Genomic DNA, 16,615 nt, shown 5'->3' with positions numbered 1-16,615 from the left:
CCTTCCTTTACAGACGCTCCCTGACCACTCTCCATTTCTGCTACATTTTTTGAAATATTTAAAGATTTTAATAAATCTTTGAAGGTCGCAGGACAGGTTAACAAAGCTGTTAATAAAGCGTAAAGGATCCTGGGCTTTATAAATCGAGGCACAGAGTACTAAAGCCGGGAAGTTATGCTAAAGCGATATAAAACACTAGCTCGAGCCCAGCTGGAGGATTGGTTCCAATTCTGGGCACACTTCAGGAAGGACACAAAGGCTTTGGAGAGGGGACAGAAGAGATTTACTGGAATGGTGCCAGGGATGAGGAACTTCATTTATGTGGAGACTGGAGAAGCTGGGATTGTTCTCCTTGGGGCAGAGAAGGCTAAGACGAGAATTGATAGAGGTGTTAAAAATCATGAAGATGAGATAGAATAAATAGAGAAACTGTTTCTAACACTGATAACCAGAGGGCACAGATTTGAGGCGATTGGCAAAAACAGAGGTCACATGAGGAAAACCATTTTCACACAAGGAGTGGTTAGGGTTTGGAATGCACTGCCTGACGGAGCGGTGGAGACAGAGTCAATAGTAGCCTTCAAAAGTGAATTGGACAAAGACTTGAAGCAGAATGATATTGCAGGGATTTGGGGAAAGAGCGGGGGAAGTGGGATAACCGGATTGCTCCCCGAAAGTATCGGCGCAGACTCGATGGGCCGAATGGCCCCCTTCTGTGCTGCAAAATTCTGTGATTCTAGAATTCTTTACAGACGCTCCCTGCTCAGTCACCATCGCTCCTTCGTTTACAGACGCTCCCTGGTCCATTACTGTTTCTCGTTGATTTACAGACGCTCCGAGAGTTTGACGCAGACACAGCGCATGCACTGACCGCTCCTTCGGGCTGGAGCGGACCCAGGACCCGGCAGGCAGGGGGAGAATGTTCCCCGGTTTATATCCCCCCCGGTGTGGGGAGAATGTTCCCCGGTTTATATCCCCCCCCCTCTGGTGTGGGGAGAATGTTCCCCGGTTTATATCCCCCCCCACCGGTGTGGGGAGAATGTTCCCCGGTTTATATCCCCCCCCACCGGTGTGGGGAGAATGTTCCCCGGTTTATATCCACCCCCCAGGTGTAGGGAGAATGGTCCCCTGTTTATATCACCCCCCCGGTGTGGGGAGAATGTTCCCCGGTTTATATCCCCCCCGCCCCGGTGTGGGGAGAATGTTCCCCGGTTTATATCACCCCCCCCGGTGTGGGGAGAATGTTCCCCGGTTTATATCTCCCCCGGTGTGGGGAGAATGTTCCCCGGTTTATATCTGGGCCCGGGGCCTGCACATGCTCAGCTCACACTGCCCGGGTGATTGACGGCAGCTCCCCACCAACAGGAAGAGCGGGGCGGGGCTGGAGGACCGAATGTGCGGTTGGTCCTCCAACCAATTGGAGTGTGTGAGGGGCGGGGCTTCCGGCAGGCTGTAACTAGTGGGGTGCAGCAGGGATCAGTGCTGGGGCCTCAGCTATTTACAATCTATATTAATGACCTAGATAAAGGGACCGAGTGTAATATTTGCTGACGATACAAAGCTCGGTGAGACAGTAAGCTGTGAGTAGAACACAAGAGTGCAAAGATATATAGACAGACGATGTGAATGGGCAGTAAGGTGGCAGATTGAGTACAATGTCGGGAAATGTGAGGTTATTCACTTTGGTAGGAAGAATAGAAAAACAGAATATCTTTTAAATGGTGAGAAACTTTAAATGTTGGTGTTGAGAGAGATTTGGGTGTCCTTGTGCAAGAAACACAGAAAGCGAGCATGCAGGTACAGCAAGCAGTAAGGGGGTGGAGTATAAGAGTAAGGATCTATTGCTGCAATTGTACAGGGCCTTGGTGAGACCACACCTGGAGTACTGGGCAGTTTCAGTCTCCTTATCAAAAGGAAAGATATACTTGCTTTGGAGATGGTTCAATGGAGGTTCACAAGATTGATTCCTGGGATGAGAGAGCTGTCTTACGATGAGAGATTGTGTAGAATGGACCTATACTCTCTGGAGTTTAGAAGAATGAGAGGGGATCTCATTGAAACATACAAGATTCTGAAGGGTATTGACAGGGTAGATGCTGAGAGCTCGATTCCCCCGGGCTGGAGTGACTAGAACTCGGGGGCTCAAGATAAGGGGCAGGCCATTTAAGACAGAGATGAGAAATTTCTTCACTCAGAGGGTTGTGAATCTTTGGAATTCTCTGCCCCAGAGGGCTGTGGATGCTCAGTCTATTCAATGCTGAGATGGATAGATTTTTGGACTCTCGGGGAATCAAGGGATATGGAGATCAGGTGGGAAAGTGGAGTTGAGGGCGATGATCTTGTTGAATGGCGGAGCAGGCTCGAGGGGGCGTATGACCTACTCCTGCTCCTATCTCTGATATTCTAATATTGACATCTAAGGGGCTCTAGATTTATTAGTCCCACCCTTTATCTTAAGGGAACATACTTGCTCTGAACCCTCGCTATCTCCTCCTTGAATGTCTCTCACTGCTCTGACACTAATTTACCTTCAAGTAGCTGTTTCCAGTCCACTTTGGTTAAATCACATCTCTGCTTCGTAACATTAGCTTTACCCCAATTGAGAACTTTTATTCCTGGTCCATCTTTGTCCTTTTCCATAACGACCCTAAATCTAACTGAATTATGATCACCAGCACCAAAATACTCTCCCACTGATACCCCTTCTACCTGCCCAAACTTCATTCATTAAACCACCCCCTCTCTTGTTGGGCTTGCTACGTAATGGCTAAAAACGTTCTCCTGAATGCATTTTAAGAATTCTGCTCCTTCTATATCTTTCATACTAATTCTATCCCAGTTAATATTTGGGTAGTTGAAATCCCCGACTATTGCTGCCCTATTATTTTTGCACGTATCAGAAATGTGCCGACATATTTGCTCTTCTGTCTCCCTCTGACTGTTTGGGGGTCTATAGTATATCCCCAGCAGTGTGATCGCCCTTTTTTGTTCTTCACTTCTCCCATGTGGCCTCATTTGATGATCCTTCAAACATATCATCCCTCCCCACAGCTGGAATTGTTTCTTTAATCAATACTGCGGCGCGCTCTCCTTTTTTCATCCCCATTTCTATCTCGTCTTAAAACCCTGTAATCAGGAATGTTGAGCTGCCATTCCTGCAGTTCTTTTAGCCGTGTTTCACTAATAGTTACAATATCATACCCCCACGTGTCTGTCTGTGCCCTCAGCTTATCTGCCTCAATCCCTGGACTCCTTGCATTGGCATTGAAGGATTTCTAGATTGATTCCTGTGATGAGAGGACTGTCTTATGATGAGAGTTTGTGTAGAATGGGCCTATACTCTCTGGAGTTTAGAAAAATGAGACTGATCTCATTGAAACACACTGGCACTGGCATTTAGCGCTGCCAAACTCCCTTATTGTCTATTTTCTAGCCTTTGTTTCCTCTGCCTTCCAAACTCTATCCACACTGTCCCCTCTCTCTATCCACACTGTCCCCTCTCTCTATCCACACTGTCCCCTCTCTCTATCCACACTGTCCCCTCTCTCTATCCACACTGTCCCCTCTCTCTATCCACACTGTCCCCTCTCTCTATCCACACTGTCCCCTCTGATAGGGTATTCAAACAGGCTCATTGAGACCGGCTTTGAAAATTCACAGACCCCCAAGTCAAAGCTACTACGTGCTGCTCAGCATGTTGCATTAACTCATCAATCAACTTGACATTTTCAGACCTTGGGTAGCGAGCCAATAAAACGTTAAAAGACTTTCAATTGAGCCAATAAGGTCAAAGAAGGCGAGTTATTTTCTGTAAATTGATCCAGGTATAAAGTACAGCCATTTTTGACCATGTGTCTCAGTAAGACAAAGAAACTGGCAATCAGCCAGCAGTTTGTTGCTCTCTGCCAAGATTAAAAAGTTAAAACTACCATCGGAGTTCGTATTTCATTGGAAATTAAGAGATCTAACAATTTTGGCGCTGCGAGCAGGGTCGCTGAGGAAAGAAACTGAATTTTGGACATCGGACCTACATTGAGGTGAGGACTCCTTTTTTTTAAAAAAAGTCCTCGGTCAAAAGTCTAAATTCGCCTCTCCTTCTATGCGATTCCGAAAGCCTCCGGTTTGCGAACCCTCCGGTTGGTAGTCGGCTCGAGGTCCCATAGACATCTAAACTTCGGCGGTGTGTTAGTTAATTAATCACCGACCTATTGATCGGCTAGCAGGCCTACGACTCGAGACCCCAGTAAAGGACTCAGTAAAGACATGGCAGCAGGAGAAAAGGGCAAAGAATTGCCTACAACTGTTAAATGTGGGCAGGCACCACCTCAAGTTTCGCTCGATTTAATTCTCGAACAGTTGAAAGAATACATAGAGCAACAATTCAACTTATCTAAAACCTGTATTAAGATCGAACAAAAGTACGGAACCTCCAAAGGACAATGGTCCTTGGACGAGATTAAAAGGGTCTGGGGAAAAACGATCCGTATGAAAAATAAAGAGTGAACTAGATGGTCCCTAGCGGTTATGGGCTAGATTCGAAACCGGAATGAAATTATAATGTGTTCCCAAAATGATCGAGAACTGACCAGTACAAAGGATCAATTGCAAGCAGTTTGTGCACAGCTGCGACAGAAAAAGCTTGAACTTGAAAAGCTGGAAGCGGAAGTTAAAGATCTTAAAGGTGAAATTAAAGAATGGAAAAAATCATTAGGTCAAGAGACAGTAATAGGAAAAGGAAAATGTATTGATCAATTCCCAGGGTACCCATGTTTGGATAAATTAAAAGCGCAAACCCGAAGACACGACCGAGGAATAGATACGGTTTCTGAATCCTCCGACAATACAGTGTCGGAGGATGATGAAGAATTAGGGGTGCGCTTTGCCCCGTTTAAAAAAAGATGAGTTGTAGTCAAATCAGAAGAGACTGCGGATGAGGGCGGAACAAAAAAAACCAAGAGAAGGGTGTACGAAGAATACTTAGTTCATGATCCGGCAGGCCCAGAGAAAATTGATAAATGGTCCAAGGAATTGCCCAATCCAAAGAAAGAGGGAGTAAAAACATGGGACCAATTGGACCGCTTACGAAATATATATCAACTTCATCCCTGGGACGGAGTGCAAATTTTGACCATAATGGTGCCAAAAACACAGGGAAGAAAATTGCACGACAAGGTAGATGAAGCTTTGGGGCAGAATGAGCAAGAATTAGACGCAGGATGGGAGGCGATTAAACACTGGCTGCAAGCCTTCAGTCCAGCTAAGACAGACGGGGGAAAAATTGCAGCTTGCCAACAGAAATGAACAGAGGAGGTCCTGGAGTATGATGAGCGGTTTAGATGCATGTGGCTAGAATATTCGGGTATGAATAATACGGATGAGGAAATGGATGAACAAGTGTTTGGACCGCTGAAAGCAGCTTTCGTGGCAGGTCTAAAGCCAGAACTGTCCAAAATGCTTAAGGTAGTGTTACCGGACTGGGAAGGTAGAGGAACTACCTTTGCAGCATTGATGGATCGATGTAACCAATTAGATAGGGATATGGGAGCTCAAGTCCGAGCTGTACAGGCTATGGGATAGAAATCCCAGGATTCCGATAAACAGTCACTTGGAAAATTACCCGGAAAATGTCGTTATTGTGGGAAAGAAGGTCACTGGGCCAAGACGTGCAGGGCAAAACAGAAAGGTCGTGGCTGGGGAAGAGGACGCAGCCAGGGATACAATTCAGCCAACAAGCCAGGCTTGTCACAAGGTAACGACCTCATAGAAGCATTTAAGCGACTGACAATACAACAACAGAAGGAGTTACTTGGGATAGCAAAAAACAATTAGAGCCCACCCTGGCCCCCCTCCTCGCACTAATACAACAGAGAGGATATGGACTATATATAACTGTGAGGGTGGGCGATAAGGATGTGGACTGTCTTTTAGACACAGGGGTGGAATTAACATGCTTACCCCAACAATATGTAGACGATATCCTGCTAGATTCAAACACAGAAGAACAGCATGAACAAGATTTACGAGCTTTGCTGGATCACCTTCGGCTGAAAGGACATAAAGCCAGCATCGACAAAGCACAAATCACCAAGAACGAACACCATGGCCCCAGGCACTACCAATAGTGCTATGCAGCATTAGGGCAACCCCGAGCAGAACTACAGGTCTAAGCCCATTTGAAATTATAACAGGAAGACCCATGTCACTGCCAGGAACTATCGATTTACGGAAAGCTGATGTTCACTTAATGAGTGACACATTCTTATCATACTGTCAGAACTTAACCAATGCTATTAGTTCTGTTTCCCGACAGGTATCGGCAGCTTAGGGTAATCCACCCGAAGGAGGACATGACATCATCCCGGGAGTCTGGGTGTATGTGAAAAAGTTGCATAAAGAACCTTTGGGTGCCAAGTGGGAGGGACCTTATCAAGTGTTATTGACCACCCAGGCAGCTGTTAAAGTCCAAGGAAAGAAAGCCTGGATCCTCGCTTCACACGTTAAACGAGCACCTGTAACTGAAGCTGAAATCTAATAAGGACAATTACTTTTTGCGAAAATGTATAAATTTACTGTATTATTTTTGTAGGTATTATAGGCACAGGCCTATTTCTTACTAGCTGACCCTCTGCACCAAAGGGAAATAGTAGGGTAAGCAAGGGAATTACATGTAAATACCTTTTTATATATGTCATACATTTATGCCAAACAAGGTAACATTTCGAGTTGTTGGGTGTGTACGCATATTCCTATTCACTCAAAGGGAGGGATTCCCTTGAGGCCAGTTCCCTTGAATATCTTGGAAATGGCTGAGTGGATAATAAAACAGGCAATGCGTTTCAGGATACGGAAAACTGGGCACGTAAATGGAAGTCAGCAGGTTACAATTTGACTACCTTTGAAGGGGGATACCAACCGTGGTACAATAATTCCAAACGGCCCCCATTTTTTGTTATCACTAATACAACAGGAATAGGAAGACCGGGGGAATCAGTCTGTCTGATTAGAAACATCAAAGGAGGCCAAAATATGGGGTATAGTAACTGCTCCCGGAATTATAATATAATCAAGCCACGGAACCGTCCAAACTGGGCCGATGTGGGAATTTTTAACGTAACGGGGATTCTGAATAAAACAGATGGAAAAGCCTGGACAAGCCCCAGAGTGTTGCTGATAAAGAAACAGCTAACATTCATTGCATATAATGGCACCTATTGGGTGTGTGGCCACAAGGCCTACCCTTGGCTGCCCCAGAATTGGATGGGATCCTGCTATTTAGCCTACATTGTGCCTTATATGTATCATATAAAGTCACTGTCGGAACATTTACACCGTCCTAAGAGAGCTATCACAGAAACAGAGAGGTTCTTTGCCATCCTGGCAAGGGAATCCATTAACATGACATCCGTTGTGGAACGGGTAGCCAATGATTACTCAGAGGCCCTAGTTAAAATCAATGCAGAAATGGTAGTAATCCGCACAGTAGCCCTACAGAATAGACTGACCCTTGACTATATCCTGGCTGAACAGGGAGGTACTTGCACCCTACTCGGAACTAAGTGTTGCACATATATCCCAGATAGCTCCGAAGAAATTACCCACTTAGTGGAGCATATCCAAAAGGAGGTAGAAAAACTTAAGCAACCCCCATCATTCACTTTGTGGAGTGGAGCCACTGAATGGCTAGGTTCAATAGGAAATTCATTGTTGGAAGGTTTAATTCTATTTGTTGTAATTGTTTTACTTTTATATTGTTTGTTTATGTTGATTAAATGTTGTTGCGACCAGGTGGCTGTAGCTGCTGTCCCGCAGGTGAGGCACCTTGCAGGTCCCAGCAGACCGTCTGTACGTGGCACAGGGGTATGTTATGCTTAAGGGAAGGTTGTTTACTGGTTGAATTAAGATATTGATTTGGATTAAATTGGAATAAGGTTCATTAATGTATTAAAACCAGACTTCCATTGTGGCCACGATGGAACTCGGGTTGGTGTAAATTTGTGTGGAAGCTACTAGTCTGACCATGTGGCGAAACACATCAACAAATTTTGGAAGGAAACTCTATTAACATGTATGAAATTATTTTGTAGAATGTTTAACCAGTGATACCTGAAGTTTTATGATTCAGTTTGTGAAAGAATCAAAGGGGGGATTGATAGAGTATTCAAACAGGCTCATTTAGACAGGCTTTGAAAATTCACAGACCCCCAAGTCAAAGCTACTACGTGCTGCTCAGCATGTTGCATTAACTCATCAATCAACTTGACATTTTCAGACCTTGGGTAGCGAGCCAATAAAACGTTAAAAGACTTTCAATTGAGCCAATAAGGTCAAAGAAGGCGAGTTCTTTTCTGTAAATTGATCCAGGTATAAAGTACAGCCATTTTTAACCATGTGTCTCAGTAAGACAAAGAAACTGGCAATCAGCCAGCAGTTTGTTGCTCTCTGCCGAGAGTAAAAAGTTAAAAGTACCATCGGAGTTCGTATTTCATTGGAAATTAAGAGATCTAACACCTCTCTCTATCCATACTGTCCCCCCTCTCTATCCATACTTTCCCATCTCTCTCTATCCAACCATACCATTCCCTCTCTCTATCCATACTGTCCCCTCTCTCTATCCAGTGAGGATATTGTCCGGTCCTGTTGAGGTGCAAACTGTCCGGCTTGTACAGGTCCCACCTCCCCCAGAAACGCTCCCAATGCCTCAGGAATGTAAAGCCCTCCCTCCTGTACCAAACTCCAGGCATGCATTCATCTGCTCTATCCTCTTATTTCTGTACTCACAAGCATGTGGCACCGGGAGTAATCTGGACATTACTACCTTTGAGGTCCTGTTTTTTAAATCTCTTTCCTAGCTCCCTAAAATCTGCCTGCAGGATCTCATCCCTCCTTCTACCGATGTCATTGGTCCCAATATGGACCACAACCTCTGGATGTTCATCCTCCCCCCTCAACAATGTCCTGCAGCCACTCAGTGACATCCTTGACCCTGGCACCAGGGAGGCAACATACCATCCTGGAATCATGTCTGTGCCTGCAGAAGCGCTTGTTTGTTCCCCTATCAAATCCACTCCCACTATTGCTCTTCCAATCTTCTTCCTCCCCGCTCTGTGCAGCTGAGCCACCCATGGTGTCGTGGACTTGGCTCTGGCTGCACTCCCCAGAGAAACCAGCAGTATCCAGAACTGAAAACCGGTTAGCGAGCGAGATGCACTCAGGGGACTCCTGTTCTACTCTTGCCCCATAACGCTGAAAATTTTATCAACTCAGGTTTATCTCTTTCTAAAGTTACAAGTGAATCTTCTTACAGCACCCGAACAGGCAGTGCGTTCCAGGCCATAACATCTCGCTGCTTCATTAGTCCCCTCATGTAGCATCTGGTTCATTTGCCAATCACATTCAATCTGTGCCTCTGGTTACTGAACTTTCTGACACTGAAAATTGTTTCTCCTTATTAAGAGGATTGGCGGGCTGGAGGAGGTTACAGAGATAGGGAGGGGCGAGGCCTTGGAGGGATTTGAACAAGAGGATGAGAATTTTAATGCCTGAAGCAACCAGCCGTCTCCCCCAGTGCAGAATGTGACTCACTGCTAACAGAAAGGATTTTTGTTTACTTACAAAAGATGCATAATGAAGGGAAGTCAATCTCTGTATCTTTAACTAACAGCGACATGAGGGAAATGAATGACCTTTAAACACCTGGTCCACTTGGCACTGAAGTGTCTGAAACTCATAATAGGAACTCCAGGGAAACAAAATAGTGACAAATGTTAAACTGTTTTGCTGACAAAAGAAATCTCGATTTAACTTTAAAAGATAAAATTGTTTAACAGGGGTTCACACAGACTCACCTGATAGGCCGACTCAGGATCCACCCCTCAAGCACCGCGATTGGTTGCAGAACACGCTGCTCCCTGGGCCCTCCGGCCTCTGACCTCTCTTCCTGTTGGTTCCCAGGGCAATCAATCACCACTCGCCAACATTACACTGCCAGATTAAGTTGAGAGGCTCAGAGGAAGAAATAAAATGGGGCCGTAAATCTGCATTAAGAAATAAAATTAGAAATAAATGATTAAATTTATAAGCAAAACTATTAAAAGTCAAATCAAATGAATTGTTGCATTTAATACATCCTTCTGGGCCAAGTGGGAAACAAGTGATGTGTGGCCTGTGCAGAGTGTCTGTGCCCGGTTACACAGCGTGTCCCTGGCTCCCCACTCCAAGTGCACATGTTTCAGCTCACATCCAACTGACTGGATAAACCTCGCCCGTCTAAACCCCATCACACAAATAGCAGCATTTGATGTTTAGTTATGCCCAACCTTTATAAACACTGGCTAGGCCTCAGCTGACACATTGTGCTCAATTCTGGGCACCACACTTTCAGAAGGGTATCTACACCTTAGAGAGGGACCAGAAGAGATTTACTAGAATGGTACGAAGGAGGAGGGACTTCAGTTATGTGGAGATACTGGAGAAGCTGCGGTAATTCTCCTTGGAGCAGAAAAGGTTAAGAGGAGATTTGATAGTGTTCAAAATCATGAACGGTTTTAATAGACTAAATAAGGAGAAACACTTTCCAGTGGCAGAAGGGTCGGTAACCAGAGGACACAGAGTTCAGGTGATTGGCAAAAGAAGCAGAGGCGACATGAGGAACCATTGTATAAGCAGCGAGTTGTTGCAATCTGGAATGCACTGCCTGATAGGGCGGTGGAAGCAGATTCAATAGTGGCTTTCAAAAGTGAATTGGATAATTACTAAAGGGGCAATATTTGCAGAGCTATGGGGAAAGAGCAGGGGAGTGGAACTAACTGGATAGCTCTACCATAGAACCAGCACAGACACGATAGGCCGAATGGCCTCCTGCCCTTTCATTCTATGAAAATGGCGGATGATCTCATCCAGAATGTTGTGATCACATATCCCCAGAAAACCAAGACCGCCTATTTCCACCTGTGTAATATCGGCCGTCTCCATCCCTGCCTCAGCTCACCCTCTGCTGAAACCCTCATCCATTCCTCGGTTACCTCTAGACTTGACTATTCCAACACACCCCTGGCTGGCTTCCCACATTCTACCCCACGTAATCTTCATCTCATCTAAAACTCGGCTGCCCGTGTCCTAACTCGCATCAAGTCTCGTTCACCCATCACTCCCTGTGCTCACTGACCTACATTGGCTCCCGGTTAAGCAACACTTCGATTTCAAAATTCTCATCCTTGTTCACAAATCCCTCCATGGTCTCGCCCCTCCCTATCTCTGTAATCTCCTTCAGCCCCACAACCCGCAGAGATGTCTGTGCTCCTCTAATTCTGCCTCCTGAGCATCCCTGATTATAATCGCTCAACCATTGGTGGCCTTGTCCTCTGTTGCCGAGGCCCCAAGCTCTGGAACACCCTCCCGAAACCTCTGTGCCTCCTCCCTGAAGGTGCTGACTCCGGCTGGGTTCAGTGCTATACTCCCTGGTTCTCCTCCCCTGAAGGTACTGACTCTGGCTGGGTTCAGTTCTACACTCACTGGTTCCCCTCCCCTGAAAGCACTGACTGTGGCTGGGTTCAGTTCTACACTCACTGGTTCCCCTCCCCTGAAGGTACTGATGCTGGCTGGGTTCAGTTCTGCACTCACTGGTTCCCCTCCCCTGAAGGTACTGACTCTGGATGGGTTCAGTTCTACACTCACTGGTTCCCCTCTCCTGAAAGCACTGACTCTGGCTGGGTTCAGTTCTACACTCACTGGTTCCCCTCTCCTGAAAGCACTGACTCTGGCTGGGTTCAGTTCGACACTCACTGGTTCCCCTCTCCTCCCCTGAAATATTGACTGTCTGGTTTCAGTTCTGCACTCACTGGTTAACATACGATATCGGAGCAGCAGTAGGCCATGCGGCCCCTCGAACCTGCTCCGCCATATAGTACGATCGTGGCTGATCCGATCATGGACTCAAATCCCATTCCCTGCCCGCTCCCCATAACCCCTTATCGTTTGAGAAAGTGTCTATTTCTGTCTTAAATTTATACAATGTCTCAGCTTCCACAGCTCTCTGAGGCAGTGAATTCCACACATCCACAACCCTCAGAAGAAATTTCTCCTCATCTCAGTTTTAAATGGGGGCTCCTTATTCTAAGATTATGCCCTCTAGTTCTAGTCTCCCCCATCAGTGAAACATCCTCTCTGCATCCACCTTGTCACGCCCCCTCATAATCTTATATATTTCGATAAGATCACTTTTCTATCTTCTGAATTCCAATGAGTAGAGGCCCAACATATTCAACCCCCTCATCTCCAGAATAAACTTTGTGAACCTTTTCTGAACTGCTTCCAAATCAAGTATATCCTTTCGTAAATACAGAAACAAAAACTGCACGCAGTATTTCGAGTGTGGCCTCACCAATGCCCTGTACAACTGTAGCAAGACTTCCCAGCTTTTAGACTCCATCCCCTTTGCAATAAAGGCCAAGATTCCATTGGCCTTCCTGATCACTTGCTGTACCTGCATACTGATCTTTTGTGTTTCATGCACAAGTCCCCCCAGGTCCCGCTGTACAGTAGCACTTGGTAATCTTTCTCCATTTAAATAATAACTTCTTCTGTGATTTTTTTTCTGCCAAAGTGCATGACCTCATACTTTCCAACATTATACTCCATCTGCCAAATTTTTGCCAACTCACGTCGCCTGTCAATGTCGTTTTGCAGATTTTGTGTGTCCTCCTCACATTGCATTTCCTTCCATCTTTGTAGCATCAGCAAACTTGGCTACACGACACTCGGTCCCTTCTTCCAAGTTGCTAATATAGATTGTAAATAGTTGGGGTCCCAGCACTGAACCCTGCGGCAACCCACTAGTTACTGATTGCCAAACTGAGAATGAACCATTTATCCCGACTCAATATTTCCTTATAAGTCAACCCTCTCATCTCAGGAATCAACCTCATGAACCTTCTCTCAACTGTCTCTCCTTTCCTCCCCTGAAGTTGCTGAATCTGTCTGGTTTCAGTTCTGCACTCACTGGTTCCCCTCTGTCCCCGCCCCTGAAGGTGCTGTCTCGGGCTGGAATCAGTTCTACACTCACTGGTTCCCCTCTCATCCCTTGAAGATGCCGACACTGGCTGGGTCCAGTTCTACACTCACTGGTTCCCCTCCATCTCCTCCCCTGATGGTACTGACTCTGGCTGGGTTCAGTTCTACACTCATTGGTTCCCCTCCCCTGAAGGTATTGACTCTGCCTGGGATCAGTTCTACACTCACTGGTTCCCCTCCCTCTCCTCACCTGATGGTGCTGACTCTGGCTGGGTTCAGTTCTACACTCACTGGTTCCCCTCCCCTGAAGGTGCTGACTCTGGCTGGGTTCAGTTCTGCACTCACTGGTTCCCCTCCCCTGAAGGTGCTGATTCTGGCTGGGTCCAGTTGTATACTCAGTGGTTCCCCTCCCTCCCATCTGCCCCGTCCCTTAAGGCGCTAACTCTGGCTGTGTTCAATTCCACGCTCACTGTTTCCCCTCCCTCCCCTCTCCAGCACGCAGAGTTCAGGGAGTGAGGAGAGAGATTAAAAAGCAGGACCTCAAAGGTAGTAATCTCCGGATTCCTCCCAATGTCACGAGCTAGTGAGTACAGAAACAGGAGGATAGAGCAGATGAATGCCTGGCTGGAGAGATGGTGCAGGCGGGAGGGCGGTAGTTTCCTGAGGCACTGAGACCGCTTCTGGGGGAGGTGGGACATGGACAATCCGGACAGGTTGCACCTTAACAGAGCTGGGACCAATATCCTCGTGGCGGGGGGGTTTGCTAGTGCTGTTGTGGAGAGTTTAAAACTAGCTTGGCAGGGGGATGGGTACCTGAAAATAGAGTCAGTAGGGAGGGGAGTAAAGCTGGAATTAGGAAGCAAAAAGAAAGAAAGTGAGTTTGGAGGAGAGAGGAAACAAGCAGGAAAAAAGTGTAAAAAAACAAGGCACTTTGTCTAAATGTACGTAGCATTTGTAACAAAATAGATGAGTTGACGGCACAAAGATACAAATGGGTATGATCTGATAGGCATTACAGAGACATGGTTGCAAGGTGAGCAATTGGGGAATTAAATATTCAGCGGTACTGGACAATCCGGAAGGACAGACAGAAAGGAAAAGGAGGTGGAGTAGCTGTATTGATAAAGGATGGAATCACTGCAACAGTAAGAAACGATATTGGCTCAAATGATCAGGATGTTGAAACGGTTTGGGTGGAGATAAGGAACAATAAGCGGAAAAAGTCACTGGTGGGTGTAGTCGATAGGCCCCCTAACAAGAGCTACTCTGTTGGTCAGCGCATAAACCAGGAAATAGTGGGGGCTTGTAAAAAGGGAACAGCAATAATCATGGGTGATTTTAACCTCCATATTGATTGGACAAACCAAATTGGTCAGGGTAGCCTTGAGGAGGAGTTCATAGAGTGCATAAGGGACGGGTTCCTTCAGCAGTATGTAATGGAACCAACCAGGGGGCAGGCTATCTTAGATCTGGTCCTGTGTAATGAGACAGGATTAATAAACAATCTCCTAGTAAAGGATCCCTTGGAATGAGTGATCATAGCATGATCTGAATTTGAAATTCAGATGGTGGGTGAGAAAGTTGGATCTCTAACCAGCGTACTAATCTTAAATAAAGGAGACTATGTAGGTATGAGGGCAGAGTTGGGTAAAGTGGACTGGGAAAATAGATTAAAGTGCAGGACGGTTGATGAACAGTGGTGTACATTTAAGGAGATATTGCACAACTCTCAAGAAAAATATATTCCAGTGAGGAGGAAAGGGTGTAAAAGAAAAGATAGCCAGCCGTGGCTAACTAAAGAAATAAAGGACGGTATCCAATTAAAAACAAGGGCATACAAAGTGGCCAAAACTAGTGGGAGGACAGAAGACTGGGAAGCTTTTAAAAGCCAGCAAAGAATGACTAAAAAAAATGATTAAGAAAGGGAAGATAGACTATGAAAGTAAACTAGCACTAAATATAAAAACAGATAGCAAGAGTTTCGACAGGTATATAAAAAGGAAAAGAGTGGCTAAAGTAAATGTTGGTCCCTTAGAGGATGAGACCGGGGAATTAGTAATGGGGAACATGGAGATGGCAGAAACACTGAACAAATATTTTCTCTCAGTCTTTACGGTAGAGGACACTAACAATATCCCAACAGTGGACAGTCAAGGGGCTACAGGGGGGAGGAACTTAACACAATCCCTAAGAAGGTGGTACTCAGTAAGATAATGGGACTAAAGGTGGATAAATCCCCTGGAGCTGATGGCTTGCATCCTAGGGTCTTAAGAGAAGTCGCAGCAGGGACAGTGGATGCATTGGTTGTAATTTCCCAAAATTCCCTGGATTCTGGGGAGGTCCCAGCGATTGGAAAACTGCAAATGTAACGTCCTTATTTAACAAAGGAGGCAGAAAAAAAGCAGGAAATTCTGGACCAGTTAGCCTCACTTCTGTGGTTGGGAAAATGTTGGGAGTCCATTATTAAAGAAGCAGTAGCAGGATATTTGGAAAAGCAAAATTCGGTCAGGCAGAGTCAGCATGGATTTATGAAGGGGAAGGCATGTCTGACAAATTTGCTGGAATTCTTTGAGGATGTAACAAACAGGGTGGATAAAGGGGAACCAGTGAGTGTGGTGTATTTGGACTTCCAGAAGGCATTTGACAAGGTGCCACATAAAAGGTTACTGCACAAGATAAAAGTTCACAGGGTTGGGGGTAATATATCAGCAAGGATAGAGGATTGGCTAACTAACAGAAAACAGAGAGTCGGATAAATGGTGCATTCTCTGGTTGGCAACCAGTAACTAGTGGGGTGCTGCAGGGATCAGTGCTGGGATCCCAACTATTTACATTCTATATTAAAGGACTTGGAAGAAGGGACTGAATGTAGTGTTGCCGAGTTTGCTGACGATACAAAGGATGGGAGGAAAAGCAATATGTGAGGACACATAAAATCTGCAAAAGGACATATACAGGCTGAGTGAATGGGAAAAAATTTGGCAGATGGAGTATAATATTAGAAAGTGTGAGGTCATGAACTTTGACAGAAAAAAAATTAAAGAGCAAGTTATTATTTAAATGGAGAAAGATTGCAAAGTGCTGCAGTACAGCGGGACCTGGGGGTACTTGTGCATGAAACACAAAAGGACAGTATACAGGTACAGCAAGTGATCAGGAAGGCGAACGGAATCTTGGCCTTCCTGATCCATGTTTATGAAAGGATATACTTGCTTTGGAGGCAAGTCAGAGAAGGTTTCGGGGATGAGGGGGATGACTTATGAGGAAAGGTTGAGTAGTTTGTGCCTCTACCCATTGGAATTCAGAAGAATGAGAGGTGATCTTATCGAAACGTATAAGATTATGAGGGGGCGGGACAAGGTGGATGCAGAGAGGATGTTTCCACTGATGGGGGAGACTCGAACTAGAGGGCATAACCTTAGAATAAGGGGCCACCCATTTAAAACTGAGATGAGGAGGAATGTCTTCTCTCAAAGGGTTGTAAATCTGTGGAATTTGCTGCCTCAGAGAGCTGTGGAAGTTGGGTCATAGAAACATAGAAAATAGTTGCAGTAGTAGGCCATTCAGTGTTTTTGTGACTGGAAGGCTGTTTCCAGTGGGGTTCTGC

This window comes from Pristiophorus japonicus, chromosome 23 (genome assembly GCF_044704955.1).
Source record: "Pristiophorus japonicus isolate sPriJap1 chromosome 23, sPriJap1.hap1, whole genome shotgun sequence".
NCBI lineage: Eukaryota > Metazoa > Chordata > Chondrichthyes > Pristiophoridae > Pristiophorus > Pristiophorus japonicus.
Note: the sequence above shows the minus strand (reverse complement) of the source record.